The sequence below is a fragment of the Oncorhynchus gorbuscha genome, unplaced genomic scaffold, assembly GCF_021184085.1.
Source record: "Oncorhynchus gorbuscha isolate QuinsamMale2020 ecotype Even-year unplaced genomic scaffold, OgorEven_v1.0 Un_scaffold_1265, whole genome shotgun sequence".
Taxonomy (NCBI): domain Eukaryota; kingdom Metazoa; phylum Chordata; class Actinopteri; order Salmoniformes; family Salmonidae; genus Oncorhynchus; species Oncorhynchus gorbuscha.
Genome location: NW_025746092.1, coordinates 2038 through 13692, shown reverse-complemented (window position 1 = coordinate 13692; position 11655 = coordinate 2038). Strand labels below are relative to the sequence as shown.

The following is an 11655-nucleotide window of genomic DNA, read 5'->3' as shown; positions in this document are numbered from 1 at the left end:
CCATCTATAATTCATTAGGTATGTGTCCCAGCTATAATTCATTAGGTATGTGTCCCTGCTATAATTCATTAGGTATGTGTCCTAGCTATAATTCATTAGGTATGTGTCCTAGCTATAATTCATTAGGTATGTGTCCTAGCTATAATTCATTAGGTATGTGTCCTAGCTATAATTCATTAGGTATGTGTCCTAGCTATAATTCATTAGGTATGTGTCCTAGCTATAATTATTACAATATCCATGTACATTTTGCATGACAAGGAGTCATCACCCCAAATGTCATAATAGTCACAGCCCTACGACAAAGACCTCTGCACAGCCCTACGACAAAGACCTCTGCACAGGCTAACCTTTGAGTCGCGGTCAAGTTCAGTGAGAGGCACGGGACTGTCTATCCTAGAGCGCCAGGAGCCAAGGTTTCAGTTAAGTTTCAGTGGCTACTACTCTACAAACTGCTCTCTCCTTTCCTCTCTCTCTCCAGCCAAGGTATTGTTCTCTTAGTTCTTCTCGTGTTCTTCAAAGCTAAGACAATGTTATAAGGAGTCTCCCTCCTCTGATCAAAGCTAAACCAGGACAGTATGACACTGCCAAGCTAAACCCAGTCCACGGGTGATGATGTTAGATTTGATTTGTGTTTGTATTTGCTAGTCTGTGACTGGATTCCACACACACACACACACACACACACACACACACACACACACACACACACACACACACACACACACACACACACACACACACACACACACACACACACACACACACACACACACACACACACACACACACACACACCGTGGAGCAGAGTAGACGACCCAGGGTTTTCTGCATAGTTCAGGATCTCATACACCAGAACCGCCTGGAACACACACACACACACACACACACACACACACACACACACACACACACACACACACACACACACACACACACACACACACACACACACACACACACACACACACACACACACACACACACACACACACACACACACACACACACACACCGTGGAGCAGAGTAGACGACCCAGGGTTTTCTGCATAGTTCAGGATCTCATACACCAGAACCGCCTGGAACACAACACACACACACACACACACACACACACACACACACACACACACACACACACACACACACACACACACACAACACACACACACACCGTGGAGCAGAGTCAGACAGACCCAGGGTTTTCTGCATAGTTCAGGATCTCATACACCAGAACCGCCTGGGAACACACACACACACACACACACACACACACACACACACACACACACACACACACACACACACACACACACACACACACACACACACACACACACACACACACACACACACACTTGTGACACTTTGTTGTTGTAGTTGTGAAATAAGTTGAAAAGAACAGAAGGAGATGACTAGTGGAACATTTTTAACTTTCTTTTAGCTTTTTAAAAATGTTATACATGGAAGTTAGTTCACTTGTCATGACAGTGTGTGTTTTTGTCACAGTCGAATGGTTTTTAATTGAAGTGTTTTATGGGAAATCAGGCCGTTGTAAATAGATCGATGTCTGTGTAGCACGCTGTTGTCACTCTTATGAACATATCACAGGTTAGATCATGTTTCCACTGTGTCAACATAACTGGATGGACTTTACTGCTAACAGACTGACTTTACTGCTAACAGACTGACTTTACTGCTAACAGACTGACTTTACTGCTAACAGACTGACTTTACTGCTAACAGACTGACTTTACTGCTAAGAACAGACTGACTTTACTGCTAACAGACTGACTTTACTGCTAACAGACTGACTTTACTGCTAACAGACTGACTTTACTGCTAACAACAGACTGACTTTACTGCTAACAGACTGACTTTACTGCTAACAGACTGACTTTACTGCTAACAACAGACTGACTTTACTGCTAACAGACTGACTTTACTGCTAACAGACTGACTTTACTGCTAACAACAGACTGACTTTACTGCTAACAGACTGACTTTACTGCTAACAGACTGACTTTACTGCTAACAGACTGACTTTACTGCTAACAACAGACTGACTTTACTGCTAACAGACTGACTTTACTGCTAACAGACTGACTTTACTGCTAACAGACTGACTTTACTGCTAACAACAGACTGACTTTACTGCTAACAGACTGACTTTACTGCTAACAGACTGACTTTACTGCTAACAGACTGACTTTACTGCTAACAACAGACTGACTTTACTGCTAACAGACTGACTTTACTGCTAACAGACTGACTTTACTGCTAACAACAGACTGACTTTACTGCTAACAGACTGACTTTACTGCTAACAGACTGACTTTACTGCTAACAACAGACTGACTTTACTGCTAACGACAGACTGATTTTACTGCTAACGACAGACTGACTTTACTGCTAACAGACTGACTTTACTGCTAACAGACTGACTTTACTGCTAACAGACTGACTTTACTGCTAACAACAGACTGACTTTACTGCTAACGATAGACTGACTTTACTGCAAACGACAGACTGACTTTACTGCTAACGACAGACTGACTTTACTGCTAACGATAGACTGACTTTACTGCTAACAGACTGACTTTACTGCTAACAGACTGACTTTACTGCTAACAGACTGACTTTACTGCTAACGACAGACTGACTTTACTGCTAACGACAGACTGACTTTACTGCTAACAGACTGACTTTACTGCTAACAGACTGACTTTACTGCTAACAGACTGACTTTACTGCTAACAACAGACTGACTTTACTGCTAACGATAGACTGACTTTACTGCAAACGACAGACTGACTTTACTGCTAACGATAGACTGACTTTACTGCTAACAGACTGACTTTACTGCTAACAGACTGACTTTACTGCTAACAGACTGACTTTACTGCTAACGACAGACTGACTTTACTGCTAACGACAGACTGACTTTACTGCTAACAGACTGACTTTACTGCTAACAGACTGACTGACTTTACTGCTAACAGACTGACTTTACTGCTAACGACAGACTGACTTTACTGCTGACGACAGACTGACTTTACTGCTAACGACAGACTGACTTTACTGCTAACGACAGACTGACTTTACTGCTAACGACAGACTGACTTTACTGCTAACGACAGACTGACTTTACTGCTAACAACAGACTGACTTTACTGCTAACAGACTGACTTTACTGCTAACGACAGACTGACTTTACTGCTAACGACAGACTGACTTTACTGCTAACGACAGACTGACTTTACTGCTAACGACAGACTGACTTTACTGCTAACAGACTGACTTTACTGCTAACGACAGACGGACTAACCCTAACAGACTAACCCTAACCCTCTGGTGGGGGGTATAACCCTAACCCTCTGGTGGGGGGATATAACCCTAACCCTCTGGTGGGGGGTATAACCCTAAACCTCTGGTGGGGGTATATCCCTAACCCTCTGGGGGGTTATAACCCTAACCCTCTGGTGGGGGGTATAACCCTAACCCTCTGGTGGGGGTATAACCCTAACCCTCTGGTGGGGGTATAACCCTAAACCTCTGGTGGGGGGTATATCCCTAACCCTCTGGGGGGGTTATAACCCTAACCCTCTGGTGGGGGTATAACCCTAACCCTCTGGTGGGGGTATAACCCTGACCCTCTGGTGGGGGATATAACCCTAACACTCTGGTGGGGGTATAACCCTAACCCTCTGGTGGAGGGGTATAACCCTAACCCTCTGGGGGGGGGGGGTATAACCCTAACCCTCTGGTGGGGGTATAACCCTAACCCTCTGGTGGGGGACATAACCCTAACCCTCTGGTGGGGGGGGTATAACCCTAACCCTCTGGTGGGGGGTATAACCCTAACCCTCTGGTGGGGGATATAACCCTAACCCTCTGGTGGGGGGTATAACCCTAACCCTCTGGTGGGGGGTATAACCCTAACCCTCTGGTGGGGGGTATAACCCTAACCCTCTGGTGGGGGGTATAACCCTAACCCTCTGGTGGGGGGATATAACCCTAACCCTCTGGTGGGGGATAACCCTAACCCTCTGGTGGGGGGGTATAACCCTAACCCTCTGGTGGGGGATATAACCCTAACCCTCTGGTGGGGGTATAACCCTAACCCTCTGGTGGGGGGGTATAACCCTAACCCTCTGGTGGGGGGTATAACCCTAACCCTCTGGTGGGGGGTATAACCCTAACCCTCTGGTGGGGGGTATAACCCTAACCCTCTGGTGGGGGGGGGTATAACCCTAACCCTCTGGTGGGGGTATAACCCTAACCCTCTGGTGGGGGGTATAACCCTAACCCTCTGGTGGGGGGGTATAACCCTAACCCTCTGGTGGGGGATATAACCCTAACCCTCTGGTGGGGGATATAACCCTAACCCTCTGGGTGGGGGGTATAACCCTAACCCTCTGGTGGGGGATATAACCCTAACCCTCTGGTGGGGGATAACCCTAACCCTCTGGTGGGGGGGATATAGCCCTAACCCTCTGGTGGGGGGTATAACCCTAACCCTCTGTTGGGGGTATAACCCTAACCCTCTGGTGGGGGTATAACCCTAACCCTCTGGTGGGGGGTATAACCCTAACCCTCTGGTGGGGGGTATAACCCTAACCCTCTGGTGGGGGGTATAACCCTAACCCTCTGGTGGGGGGTATAACCCTAACCCTCTGGTGGGGGGGTATAACCCTAACCCTCTGGTGGGGGGTATAACCCTGACCCTCTGGTGGGGGTATAACCCTAACCCTCTGGTGGGGGGTATAACCCTAACCCTCTGGTGGGGGTATAACCCTAACCCTCTGGTGGGGGGTATAACCCTAACCCTCTGGTGGGGGTATAACCCTAACCCTCTGGTGGGGGGGTATAACCCTAACCCTCTGGTGGGGGGTATAACCCTAACCCTCTGGTGGGGGTATAACCCTAACCCTCTGGTGGGGGGTATAACCCTAACCCTCTGGTGGGGGGTATAACCCTAACCCTCTGGTGGGGGTATAACCCTAACCCTCTGGTGGGGGTATAACCTAACCCTCTGGTGGGGGGTATAACCCTAACCCTCTGGTGGGGGGGTATAACCCTAACCCTCATTTGATTACAGGGTTATTTTCTGTCTGTTCTTTTATCCCTCAGACACAATGAATGTTTACCAAACACCAGAGAAGGAGATCATCTCAGGGCTTTCTTACGTAAGTACATTTAATCTCCTTCACCACCTCCTCTCTCTCTCTCTCTCTCTCTCAGACGGAAAGCAATTAAGGTCACACTCGGCTACGCATGCCTCTCCCTAACGTCAATATGCCTTGTCCATTGCTGTTATGGTTAGTAATCATTGCCTTATTTCACTGTTGAGCTTCTTGCAACTGCACAATATACCTTAGCTAACCCTTTAGTTCCACCTCCCACACATGCGGTGACATCACCTGGTCTAAGTTATGTTTCTAGAGACAATATCTCTCTCATCATCACTCAATACATAGGTTTACCTCCACTGTATTCACATCCTACCATATCTTTGTCTGTACACTATGCCTTGAATCTATTCTATCACTTCCAGAAACCGGCTCCTTTTACTCTCTGTTCTGAACGTACTAGATGACCAGTTCTTATAGCCTTTAGCCGTACCCTTACCCTACTCCTCCTCTGTTCTGAACGCACTAGACGACCAGTTCTTATAGCCTTTAGACCTACCCTCATCCTACTCCTCCTCTGTTCTGAACGCACTAGACGACCAGTTCTTATAGCCTTTCGACCTACCCTTACCCTACTCCTCCTCTGTTCTGAACGCACTAGACGACCAGTTCTTATAGCCTTTAGACCTACCCTCATCCTACTCCTCCTCTGTTCCTCTGGTGTTGTAGAGGTGAATCCAGGTCCTGCAGTGCCTAGCTCCACTCCTATTCCCCAGGCGCTATCATTTGTTGACTTCTGTAACCATAAAAGCCTTGGTTTCATGCATGTTAACATTAGAAGACTCCTCCCTAAGTTTGTTTTACTCACTGCGTTAGCACACTCTGCCAACCCGGATGTCTTAGCCGTGTCTGAATCCTGACTTAAGAAATGAACCAAAAACCTTGAAATTTCCATCCCTAACTATAACATTTTCCGACAAGATAGATCTGCCAAAGGGGTGGAGTTGCAATCTACTGCAGAGCTAATCTGTAGAGTTCTGTCATGCTATCCAGGTCTGTACCCAAACAATTCAAGATTTTACTTTTAAAAATCCACCTTTCCAGAAACAAGTCTCTCACCGTTTCCGCTTGCTATAGACCACCCTCTGCCCCTAGCTGTGCCCTGGACACCATATGTGAATTGATTGCCCCAAATCTATCTTCAATCTCACACAAATTATCAATGAACGTACCAGGTACATCCCCAAATCTGTAAACACGGGCACCCTCACAGATCATCCTAACCAAGTTGCCATCCAAATACACCTCTGCTGTCTTCAACCAAGATCTCAGCGATCACTGCCTCATTGCCTGCATCCGTAATGGGTCTACGGTCAAATGACCACCTCTCATCACTGTCAAACGCTCCCTAAACCACTTCAGCGTGCAGGCCTTTCTAATTGACCTGGCCCGGGTATCCTGGAAGGATATTGACCTCATCCCGTCAGTAGAGGATGCCTGGTTATTCTTTAAAAGTGCTTTCCTCATGATCTTAAATAAGCATGCGCCATTCAAAAAATGTAGAAACAGGAACAGATATAGCCCTTGGTTCTCCCCAGACCTGACGACCCTTAACCAACACAAAAACATCCTGTGTCGTACTGCATTAGCATCGAATAGCCCCGTGATATGCAACTTTTCAGGGAAGTTAGGAACCAATATAAACAGGCAGTTACAAATGCCTAGGCTAGCTTTTTCAAACAGAAACTTGCATCCTGTAGCACAAACTCAAAAAAGTTCTGGGACATTGTAAAGTCCATGGAGAATAAGAACACCTCCTCCCAGCTGCCCACTGCTCTGAGGCTAGGAAACACTGTTTTTTTCAATTATCGTAGAAACACTATTCTACGATAATTGAGAATTTAAATAAGCTTTTCTCTATGGCTGGCCATACATTACATTACATTTACATTTAAGTCATTTAGCAGACGCTCTTATCCAGAGCGACTTACAAATTGGTGCATTCACCTTATGACATCCAGTGGAACAGTCACTTTACAATAGTGCATCTAAATCTTAAAGGGGGGGGGTGAGAGGGATTACTTATCCTATCCTAGGTATTCCTTAAAGAGGTGGGGTTTCAGGTGTCTCTGGAAGGTGGTGATTGACTCCGCTGTCCTGGCGTCGTGAGGGAGTTTGTTCCACCATTGGGGGGGCCAGAGCAGCGAACAGTTTTGACTGGGCTGAGCGGGAGCTGTACTTCCTCAGTGGTAGGGAGGCGAGCAGGCCAGAGGTGGATGAACGCAGTGCCCTTGTTTGGGTGTAGGGCCTAATCAGAGCCTGGAGGTACTGAGGTGCCGTTCCCCTCACAGCTCCGTAGGCAAGCACCATGGTCTTGTAGCGGATGCGAGCTTCAACTGGAAGCCAGTGGAGAGAACGGAGGAGCGGGGTGACGTGAGAGAACTTGGGAAGGTTGAACACCAGACGGGCTGCGGCGTTCTGGATGAGTTGAAGGGGTTTAATGGCACAGGCAGGGAGCCCAGCCAACAGCGAGTTGCAGTAATCCAGACGGGAGATGACAAGTGCCTGGATTAGGACCTGCGCCGCTTCCTGTGTGAGGCAGGGTCGTACTCTGCGGATGTTGTAGAGCATGAACCTACAGGAACGGGCCACCGCCTTGATGTTGGTTGAGAACGACAGGGTGTTGTCCAGGATCACGCCATCACGCTCTGGGAGGAGGACACAATGGAGTTGTCAACCGTGATGGCGAGATCATGGAACATGCTTTCCACCTGGCTACCCCTACCCCGGTCAACAGGCCTGCACCCCCACAGCAACTCGCCCAAGCCTCCCCACTTCTCCTTCACCCAAATCTAGATAGTTGATGTTCTGAAAGAGCTGCAAAATCTGGACCCCTACAAATCAGCTGGGCTAGACAATCTGGACCCTCTCTTTCTAAAATGATCTACCGAAATTGTTGCAACCCCTATTACTAGCCTGTTCAACCTCTCTTTCGTATCGTCTGTGATTCCCAAGGATTGAAAGCTGCTGCAGTCATCCCCCTCTTCAAAGGGGGAGACACTCTAGACCCAAACTGTTATAGACCTATATATATTCTACCCTGCCTTTCTAAGGTCTTCGAAAGCCAAAGTTAATCCCACCGTACCTTCTCCGAATCCCACCGTACCTTCTCCGCTATGCAATCTGGTTTCAGAGCTGGTCATGGGTGCACCTCAGCCACGCTCAAGGTCCTAAACAATATCATAACCGCCATCGATAAGAGACAATACTGTGCAGCCGTATTCATTCTTACTCTGTCAATCACCACATTCTTATCAGCAGACTCAACAGCCTTGGTTTCTCAAATGACTGTCTCGCCTGGTTCACCATCTACTTCTCAGATAGAGTTCAGTGTGTCAAATCGGAGGGTCTGTTGTCCGGACCTCTGGAAGTCTCTATGGAGGTGCCACAGGGTTCAATTCTTGGACCGACTCTCTTCTCTGTATACATCAATGATGTCGCTCTGGCTGCTGGTGATTCTCTGATCCACCTCTACGCAGACGACACCATTCTGTATACTTCTGGCCCTTCTTTGGACACTGTGTTAACTAACCTCCAGACGAGCTTCAATGCCATACAAATCTCCTTCCGTGGCCTTCAACGGCTCTTAAATGCAAGTAAAACTAAAGGCATGCTGTTCAACCGATCGCTGCCCGCACCTGCCCGCCAGTCCGGCATCACTACTCTGGACGGTTCTGACTTAGAATATGTGTACAACTACAAATACCTAGGAGTCTGGTTAGACTGTAAACTCTCCATTCAGACTCACATTAAGCATCTCCCAATCCTAAATTAAATCTAGAATCGGCTTCCTATATCGCAACAAAGCATCCTATGGACTATTATTACAGAGGACAACAAAATGTAAAATGTTCCTTTTTTGACAAATGTAATAGTGGGTTAGGTCTGCTCTATACCAAATTAGCATACTGCCCGAGTCTCTTCCATGTATCACACCAGGTAGTTTGGTGGATGGGATGACCAGCTCTCTGTAACCTAGAGGACAACTAGTGGGTCCATCTCCTCTATACCACCCACCTGGTAGTGTGGTGGATGGGACTACCAGCTCTCTGTAACCTAGAGGACAACCAGTGGGTCCATCTCCTCTATACCACCCACCTGGTAGTGTGGTGGATGGGACTACCAGCTCTCTGTAACCTAGAGGGCAACCAGTGGGTCCATCTCCTCTATACCCTGTTTCACACCTGGTAGTGTGGTGGATGGAACTACCAGCTCTCTGTAACCTAGAGGACAACCAGTGGGTCCATCTCCTCTATACCACCCACCTGGTAGTATAGTGGATGGGATGACCAGCTCTCTGTAACCTAGAGGACAAAAAGTGGGTCCATCTCCTCTATACCACCCACCTGGTAGTGTGGTGGATGGGACTACCAGCTCTCTGTAACCTAGAGGACAACCAGTGGGTCCATCTCCTCTATACCACCCACCTGGTAGTGTGGTGGATGGGACTACCAGCTCTCTGTAACCTAGAGGACAACCAGTGGGTCCATCTCCTCTATACCACCCACCTGGTAGTGTGGTGGATGGGATGACCAGCTCTCTGTAACCTAGAGGACAACCAGTGGGTCCATCTCCTCTATACCACCCACCTGGTAGTGTGGTGGATGGGACTACCAGCTCTCTGTAACGTAGAGGACAACCAGTGGGTCCATCTCCTCTATACCACCCACCTGGTAGTGTGGTGGATGGGGACTACCAGCTCTCTGTAACCTAGAGGACAACCAGTGGGTCCATCTCCTCTATACCACCCACCTGGTAGTATGGTGGATGGGATGACCAGCTCTCTGTAACCTAGAGGACAACCAGTGGGTCCGTCTCCTCTATACCACCCACCTGGTAGTGTGGTGGATGGGATGACCAGCTCTCTGTAACCTAGAGGGCAACCAGTGTGTCCATCTCCTCTATACCACCCACCTCTCTCTCTCTCTCTCTCTCTCTCTCTCTCTCTCTCTCTCTCTCTCTCTCTCTCTCTCTCTCTCTCTCTCTCTCTCTCTCTCTCTCTCTCTCTCTCTCTCTCTACACTCTTTGGTGGTACATTTGTCCCCTCCTTGGTTACAATACACTCTATGATGGTACATTTGTCCCCTCCTTGGTTACAATACAGTCTTTGATGGTACATTTGTCCCCTCCTTGGGTACAATACACTCTTTGATGGTACATTTGTCCCCTCCTTGGGTACAATACACTCTTTGATGGTACATTTATCCCCTCCTTGGTTACAATACACTCTTTGATGGTACATTTATCCCCTCCTTGGTTACAATACACTCTTTGATGGTACATTTGTCCCCTCCTTGGTTACAATACACTCTTTGATGGTACATTTGATATAAAGGCTTGTTATACTGTAATTGTCTCTCTCCCCTCCTTTCTCCATGTACAGAGGAAAATAAGTGATAGTGTTATATGGAATAATGAATCTACTGCCACCATGGAGATGAATCCAGAGGGCCTACCTTCCCTGGACTACAGGGAAGAGGACCCCCCTCCCAACAAACACTTCAAGTACCACACCAGCCTGCAGAACATGATCCCATTCCGCTTCTCAAACAAGTAAGTCCCAACTACACACCTCTAACCCCTAACCCCTAACCCCTACCCCCTAAAACCCCTACCGTCTAACCCTACCCCATAACCCCTAACCCATAATAACACTACCCTCTAACCCTACCCCTAACCCATAATAACCCAAACCAGTAACCGATAATACCCCTAAACATAATGACCCTAAACCATCATAACCCTAACCCCTAACCCCTACTCCCTAATAACCCTACCCTCTAACCCTACCCTCTAACCCATAATACCCCTAAACCATAATAACCCTAACCCCTAACCCCTACTCCCTAATAACCCTACCCTCTAACCCTACCCCTACCCCATAATAACCCTAACCCCTAACCCCTACTCCCTAATAACCCTACCCTCTAACCCTACCCTCTAACCCATAATACCCCTAACCCATAATAACCCTAACCCCTAACCCCTACTCCCTAATAACCCTACCCTCTAACCCTACGCTCTAACCCATAATAACCCTAACCCCTACTCCCTAATAACCCTACCCTCTAACCCTACCCTCTAAACCATCATAACCCTAACCCCTAACCCCTACTCCCTAATATTCCTACCCTCTAACCCTACCCCTACCCCATAATAACCCTAACCCCTAACCCCTACTCCCTAATAACCCTACCCTCTAACCCTACCCCCTAAACCATAATAACCCTAACCCCTAACCCCTACTCCCTAATAACCCTACCCTCTAACCCTACCCCTAACCCATAATAACCCTAACCCCTAACCCTACTCCCTAATAACTCTACCCTCTAACCCTACCCCTAACCCATAATAACCCTAACCCCTAACCCCTACTCCCTAATAACCCTACCCTCTAACCCTACCCCCTAACCCATAATAACCCTAACCCCTAACCCCTACTCCCTAATAACCCTACCCTCTA

General features: G+C 47.7%; 1 long non-coding RNA gene across 1 annotated transcript; it reads left to right on the top strand.

Annotated features, from left to right (window-relative positions):
* Positions 1 to 404: 404 nt before the first annotated feature.
* Positions 405 to 10775, top strand: LOC124022019. Its single transcript, XR_006836330.1, has 3 exons — positions 405 to 486; positions 5134 to 5189; positions 10576 to 10775. It is a non-coding gene; the product is annotated as an uncharacterized LOC124022019 (long non-coding RNA).
* The last annotated feature ends 880 nt before the right edge of the window (positions 10776 to 11655 follow it).